An 8,314-nucleotide genomic window follows, 5' to 3' on the forward strand; every position below is an offset into this window, starting at 1 on the left:
CGCGCGCCCGCCTGGCGCCCGCCCGCGCCCGCCCCGCGTGGCGCCCGCCCGCGCCCGCCCCGCGCCCGCCTGGCGCCTGCCGTACCGCGCGCCAGAAGACCCTGCCACGCCCATGCCGCGCGCCAGAGGGCCTGCGCGCGCCCAGGCCGGCCCTGCCACGCCCATGCCGACCGCCTGCCGTGCCAGACCGCCCAGACCAGGCCTGAAGCCCTGCCCAGCGCCTGCCAAGGCCATGCCCTGGCTTGCCCAGCGCCAGGCCATGGCCAGCCAGCCCAGCCAGACTTCTGCAGTGTCCATGCCCTGCCAGCCTGCTGCGAGACCATGCCCAGTGCCATGCCAAGCCCTGCCCAGCCCTGCCACAGCCTTGCCCAAAGGCCTGCAGCCTACCAGGACATTGCCACAGCCAGCCACCAGGCCAAGCCATGCCACAGCCTGCCAACCATGCTGCAGCCATGCCATCAGCCATGCCAAGGTGCTGCAGCCACCATGCCTTGTGCCACATGCCACCTAGGCCTTGGCTATGCCAAGGCCCTATGAAGCTATGTCTTAGCCACTTCTTTGGGCAGCCACATGGGGACTTTGGATGCCTATAAATAAGCCTTGGAGAGGCACAAGAAGACACCTTATGTTATATGTATTCTCTTGTATTTCGGCCTTAGGCTTGGGAAGGCATTTTGCCTTAGTGTAATCGGTCCTAGAGCATGTTCTAGGACTTGGGCTAGTGGAAACCAATCATAGTCTCTACTAGATTGTTTTGTAACCTTGTTTTGGGAATAGAATTCACCTCAAGCTTTCCTCTAAATCCACTTGTGTTCTTGAGTTGTTTTCATTCAAGACAAGGGTCGGGTCAAGCTGCAGCCAGTAGGCCCTCCCCTTGCCTTGATTCCCTTGAGTGCTAAGAGTCCGTACTCTATCCGGCGTTACCCCAATCGGCCTAAATCAGCAACTTATCAAGAAGCGCACGCGGAGCTCGTGGCAAGAGTGGTGTGGAGGCTTAGGGCCGAAAGCCTCCTTCCATCATTGGTGCTTTCATTGAGAGACTTCTGAGGGAGGTCTCTCCAAAGAGGTAACGCCTTTGAAACCAAGAAATTTTCAATTCGGGTTGGGATTAAGGAGCACTACTTTCTTGCATGCTTAGAAGTGAGCCTTAGGATTCCTACTACTTCTTGCACTTAGACTTTCTTGTTGTGAGTGTGGGAGGGTAAACTAGAAGTTGTTTACTTGCAAGTAGTACTTAAATTTTGGCACTTTAAATTCCTTGCTTGCAAAAGGGAGTGAGAACATTTTTGTTGTAAAGAGGACGGTTTGTTTTTCTATTTTGCTCATCATAGGGATAGTGCCAACGGGGAGGCTACTGGTAGTACCCGGCGCTATTTGACCCAACTATTCGGTGTTAGGGTATAGAGGGACGGCACAAGAGGGAGGCTACTGGTAGTACCTCGTGCCCTCCTAACTACACCGGGTAGGGAGCAAGTAGAGCAACAACACGTTACTCTCGGGTGGTGAGGCTTATTTGTTGTAAACCATTGTTGTAATTGGAGTTGATTGAGTGGTGTACCTTTCAAAACATATATAAGAAGGAGGGTCGGTTCATCCCTTGGGTGACGGCCAAAGGAGGTTTGGAGGTGCATTTGTTAGAAGCAAAATAATGGAGTCGGGAGCTAATTCAAATTCTCACCATGCTCGGCTAGAGGCATTGGAGGGGAGTTCGGCCCACCTAAACCGAACCCTTGAAAGCCAAAATCGAACCTTAGAAAATCTATCCAATACCCTAGCCGGGATGAATGCTCACTTGGAGAGGTTAGAGAGGAGGATTGGAGAAAAAGAAAGAGAGAGAGAGCATAAAAGATCAAATGATGAGGAGCCATGGTCGCACGCCTCACGGCGGGGTCATGGAAGGGATGAGAGGAGGAGTGATGCGGAAAGCCTACGGGCTAACCGAATGGAGGAGTTAGATCACCGGAGGCCTCGAAGGAGAGGAGGAAGAATTGAAGCCCAGGGGATAGAAATTGAGAGGTGGATAGAAGAAGAGGGACCTAGCCATAGTGAAGAGGGGAGTGAACCCGAGGGAGATCCATTCCATGACCAAAGGCCTATAGGCCGGAGGAACTTCATGGAAGGAAGAAGGAGGAATGAATACTATGATGAAGATGATGCTAGGGGCCCAAGACATCAAGATAGAGGGCTAAGAAAACCGAAGATTGACTTTCCCAAGTTCGGCGGTGGTGATACTTATGAATGGATGGACAAAGCCGAGCAATATTTTGATGTCTATGAAGTACCAAGGAAGGATCGGGTCACATTAGCTAGCTTCCATCTTGAAGGAAGAGCTAGCCGGTGGTGGAGGTGGATCCGTGACCTATACGAAAAAGATGGCAAGAGGCTTGGTTGGACGGCCTTCGTGAAGGAGTTCATGTCACAATGGGGGCCTTCGCCCGTTGTGAATCATCATGGCCAACTTGCCAAGTTGAAGCAAGAAGGAAGAGTGCAATCATACATTGATGAGTTCCGGCTTCTACAAACCATGGTGAGTGGGTGGTCGGAAGAAGCATTGTTAGGCACTTTTCTTGATGGCTTGAAGCCTTGGCTTGCCAAGGAGTTAAAGTTGAAGCAATCGGCAAGATTACAAGAAGCTATGAGGATGGCCGAGATCTTGGACCAAAGTTATGGCATGGAGAAAAAAGTGTCCAAGGAAAGCTTCAACAACAAGGCCTCTACATCACTACCACCGAAGGGGCCTTGGAAGGGGAAAGAAGAAGTGAAGAAGTACAAGGAGCGGCCTCAACATGTCAAGAAGCTTTCTAGAGATGAGCTCCAAGACTACATCAAGAAGGGACTATGCTTCAAATGTGGTGACAAGTGGAGCCGGGGCCATCAATGCAAAATCGGTCAAGCTTTCCTTCTAGATGTGGGCTTCGAGGAGGAGGAGGCTACTTCGGAGGCTTCGGAGGAAGAAGATGAGGAGGAGCAAGACCATGGGGCTGATTTTAGCCCGGGAGAAGAAGAGGCCGAGCTATCCTTGCATGCCATGTCCGGAGTACAAAGACCGTCCACCATGCGTTTGATGGCATGGGTGGGCAAACATGAGGTATCTCTCTTGGTAGATAGCGGTTCATCTCATAATTTTATCAACTCCGAAATAGTGAAGAAGGTTGGATTGAAAGGGGCGACCGTGGAGCCCTTTGAAGTAAAGGTCGCTAGTGGGGAGAAGCTCAAATGTCAAGAGGTGGTAAGGGATGTTCGCATGAATATCCAAGGAGTAAGGGTCAAGGCCGACCTACATGTTCTACAACTAGTCGGCTTGGATGTGGTGTTGGGCAATGCTTGGCTCAAAGGCTTGGGGAAGGTGCTAACCGACTATAGCACCATGACTATGGAGTTCAAGCTTGGAGGCCAAAAGAAGAAGTGGACCGCCATGAGCAACAAAGAGGTGCGGTCTTGTGAAGCCAACATGATAGAGAAGCTATGCAAAGGAGGAGCTTCTTGCTATGCCATTCTAATGACCGGCCAACACCAAGATGAGGGCAAGAAAGAAGATGAATTGGAGGGCATTCCTCCAAAGATCCGAAGCTTATTGGAGGCTCACCATGATGTTATGAAGGTACCCACATCTCTCCCACCTCCAAGAAGCTTTGATCACCCTATAAGATTGAAGAATGAAGCTACACCGGTGAACGTTCCACCCTACCGGTATGCTCATTTTCAAAAAGAGGAGATAGAGAGACAAGTGGAGGAGATGTTGAAGCAAGGGTTGATCCGCCATAGCACAAGTCCCTTCTCATCTCCGGTTCTACTTGTGAAGAAGAAGGATGGCACATGGAGATTTTGCACCGACTACCGGGCCTTGAATGAAGCAACTATCAAGGATCGATTCCCCATTCCCACGGTGGATGAGATGCTTGATGAACTACATGGTGCAACGGTCTTCACCAAACTTGATTTAAGGGCGGGGTACCACCAAATTCGAATGAAGGAGGAAGACATTCACAAGACGGCATTCCGGACACATTCGGGCCACTACGAATATCTTGTCATGCCATTTGGTCTTTGCAATGCTCCTTCCACATTTCAAGCTACAATGAATGAGGTATTCCGGCCTTACTTGAGGAAGTTCATGCTAGTATTTTTTGATGATATCTTGGTCTACTCCCACTCTATGGAAGAGCATGTCAAACATTTGGAGGTTGTGTTATCCATCTTGGAGAAGCACCACTTCTACATCAAGCCTTCCAAATGTGCCTTTGCCCAAAAGGAGTTAGAGTATTTGGGGCACATCATATCGGGAGAAGGTGTGAAGGTGGACCAAAGGAAGATTGAGGCTATGGTGGATTGGCCTCTACCCAAGAACATCTCGGCTCTTAGAGGGTTCTTGGGATTGACCGGGTACTATCGGAGGTTTGTGAAGAATTATGGTTTGATTGCAAAACCTCTAACCTCCATGTTGAAGAAGGGTGAATTTGAATGGACTCCGGAGTCGAGAGAAGCATTTGACAACTTGAAGAGGGCCATGACTCAAACACCGGTCCTAGCACTTCCGGACTTCTCTATTCCATTTGAGGTCTACACCGATGCAAGTGGAGATGGCATCGGAGCGGTCCTTGTGCAACAAAAGAGGCCCCTAGCCTTCCTCTCCAAAGCCTTGGGTCCCATGAAGAAGGCGTGGGGAACATATGCAAGGGAGCTACTAGCATTGGTGCATGCCGTCAAGGTATGGAGGCCCTATTTGCTTGGGAAGAAGTTCACTATTATCACCGATCAACAAGCATTAAGGCATCTTTTGGAGCAAAAAATTGTGACCCCGGATCAACAAAAATTCTTAGTCAAACTACTTGGCTTTGAATATGACATTGTATACCAACCGGGGAAGGAGAACAAGGTGGCGGATGCACTATCAAGGAAAGAGGGAAGCCCAATGCTTTGGGCGGCCGAAGGAGAAGAGCCTACTTCTATGGCTCTTAGTGGGATCGAATGGAGGATTTGGGACCAAATCCGAGAGGCAAACAAGCTTGATGCTCGGGCATTGGAGATCAAAGAAAAGGTGGAAGATTCAACCGAGGGGGTGGCCAACTATAATCTCAAAGAGGGACTCATCATCTACAAAGGGTATGTCTATGTACCTAATGTCCCTAACTTGAGAAGAAGCATCCTTGATCATTTTCACAATAGCAAGGAAGGTGGACACTCGGGTTGGTTTCGCACTTATATCCGAGTTAAGCATTTCTTCTATTGGGAGGGACTTAAAGCCGAAGTCAAGACATTGGTGGCCGAATGTGAAATTTGCCAAAAGATCAAGTATGATCCAAGGGCACCAATGGGTCTTCTTCAACCACTCCCTATTCCAAGTATGATTTGGGAAGACATCTCTATGGATTTTGTTGAAGGATTGCCTACTAGCAAAGGGTATGAAGTCATCATGGTGGTAGTGAACCGACTAAGCAAATATGCTCATTTCATCCCCATCAAACACCCCTACACGGCCAAGTCGGTGGCTACATCATTTGTGGAGTCGGTGATCAAGTTGCATGGTGTCCCAAAGAGCATAGTATCCGACCGGGATAGGGTATTTATGAGCACATTTTGGAAAGAATTATTCACACTTCAAGGGAGCATATTGAAGACAAGCTCATCCTATCATCCTCAAACGGATGGACAAACGGAGGTAACCAACCGGACCCTTGAACAATACTTAAGATGTTTTTGCCACAACCAACAATCCAAATGGGGAGATTTCATTGTTTGGGCCGAATATTGGTACAACACTACCTTTCATGCATCTATCAAAACTAGCCCATTTGAATTAGTTTATGGGAGACCACCTCCGGGTTTGCACCGACATGAGAGGGGGACGGCCAAGAATGAAGAAGTAGAACAAACATTGGCCGGAAGAGATGAAGCTCTAACCAATGCAAGAAGGGAGCTCAAGAAGGCCCAAGAAAGAATGAAGAGGTATTATGACAAAAACCGAAGAGAGGTAACCTTCAATCCCGGGGATTTTGTTTATTTAAAGCTACAACCTTACACTCAAAAATCTCTCAAGAAGAATTTTAGCCACAAACTCTCTCAAAGGTTTTATGGGCCATTCAAAGTAGTGGAAAGAATGGGAGAAGTAGCATATCGGTTGGACTTGCCCACTACTTCATTGCTACATCCGGTCTTTCATGTGTCTCTACTCAAGAAAGCGGTGGGTGACCCCTCATTGATTAAAAAAGGCCTACCCACCTTTGATCATGATGGAAGATTATTACTCCAACCCAAGGAAGCCATTAAATACCGCATTTGGAGGAAAGGAAGAGAACGAAGAAAAGAATGGCGGCAAGTCTTGATCTCATGGGAAGGTATGCCAAGAGAAGAAGCCACTTGGGAGAATTATGAAGAAATGATCCGGCGGTGAGGACAAGGAGATTCTTCAAGGGAGGGAGAATGTTGAAGACCCCCGCAAGCGCCACCGTCGGGGCCTTCAACCAAGGAGGAATACCGGCCCGGAGGAGGACCACGAAAGGGCATTCCAAGCTCAAGATCAAGGTATGAGTTTACTATGTTGTTTGGAAAGCATTGGCCGAAGCACATTCACACTTGGCCAAGCCTTGGCCAAGCCCCTTCATACTTGGCCAAGCCTTGGCCAAGCTCTTCTCGACTCGGCCGAACTCGACCGTATCCATGCCCAACCAAGCCCGCGCCCGTGCCCGCGCATGAGCGCACCCAAGACACGCCCGAGCGCAGCTCAGGCCACTGCTGGGCGCGCCCAGGCCATGGCTGGCCGAGCCCAGGCTGCAGCAGCGCCCAGGCCACGGCTGGGCACGCCCAGGCCACGGCCACGCGCGCCCGCTGGCCGCGCCCGCCCAAGGCCGCGCGCGCGCCCGCTGGCCACGCGCGCCAGCGCTCGGCCGCGCGCCAGGCGAGGTTCGGCCCAGCGAACCTCGTCACGGACCGCGCGCCCGCCTGGCGCCCGCCCGCGCCCGCCCCGCGTGGCGCCCGCCCGCGCCCGCCCCGCGCCCGCCTGGCGCCTGCCGTACCGCGCGCCCATGCCGCGCGCCAGAAGACCCTGCCACGCCCATGCCGCGCGCCAGAGGGCCTGCGCGCGCCCAGGCCGGCCCTGCCACGCCCATGCCGACCGCCTGCCGTGCCAGACCGCCCAGACCAGGCCTGAAGCCCTGCCCAGCGCCTGCCAAGGCCATGCCCTGGCTTGCCCAGCGCCAGGCCATGGCCAGCCAGCCCAGCCAGACTTCTGCAGTGTCCATGCCCTGCCAGCCTGCTGCCAGACCATGCCCAGTGCCATGCCAAGCCCTGCCCAGCCCTGCCACAGCCTTGCCCAAAGGCCTGCAGCCTACCAGGACATTGCCACAGCCAGCCACCAGGCCAAGCCATGCCACAGCCTGCCAACCATGCTGCAGCCATGCCATCAGCCATGCCAAGGTGCTGCAGCCACCATGCCTTGTGCCACATGCCACCTAGGCCTTGGCTATGCCAAGGCCCTATGAAGCTATGTCTTAGCCACTTCTTTGGGCAGCCACATGGGGACTTTGGATGCCTATAAATAAGCCTTGGAGAGGCACAAGAAGACACCTTATGTCATATGTATTCTCTTGTATTTCGGCCTTAGGCTTGGGAAGGCATTTTGCCTTAGTGTAATCGGTCCTAGAGCATGTTCTAGGACTTGGGCTAGTGGAAACCAATCATAGTCTTCACTAGATTGTTTTGTAACCTTGTTTTGGGAATAGAATTCACCTCAAGCTTTCCTCTAAATCCACTTGTGTTCTTGAGTTGTTTTCATTCAAGACAAGGGTCGGGTCAAGCTGCAGCCAGTAGGCCCTCCCCTTGCCTTGATTCCCTTGAGTGCTAAGAGTCCGTACTCTATCCGGCGTTACCCCAATCGGCCTAAATCAACAACTTATCAAGAAGCGCACGCGGAGCTCGTGGCAAGAGTGGTGTGGAGGCTTAGGGCCGAAAGCCTCCTTCCATCACCGTGTCTGTGTCTGTGCGCGTACGTACGTGCGGTGTCTGTGTCTATCCGTCCGTCCGTCCGTGTCTGTGTCTGTGCGCGTACGTACGTGCCGTGTCTGTGTGTGTCTCTGTGCGTGCGTGCGTGCGTCTGTATGTATATGTGTGTATGTATATATGTATGTATGTATATGTGTGTGTATGTGTATGTATATATGTCTCTGTGTATGTATATATGTATGTATGTATGTAAATGTGTATGTGTCTGTATATATATGTATATGTGTATGTGTATGTATGTATGTGCGTATATGTGTATGTATATGGGTATGTATGTATGTGTGTGTATGTATATGTGTATGTACATATGTGGTAT

The sequence above is a fragment of the Phoenix dactylifera genome, chromosome 12, assembly GCF_051530095.1.
Source record: "Phoenix dactylifera cultivar Ajwa chromosome 12, Ajwa_hap1_PhDact_Kaust_v1.1, whole genome shotgun sequence".
NCBI classification, from domain to species: domain Eukaryota; kingdom Viridiplantae; phylum Streptophyta; class Magnoliopsida; order Arecales; family Arecaceae; genus Phoenix; species Phoenix dactylifera.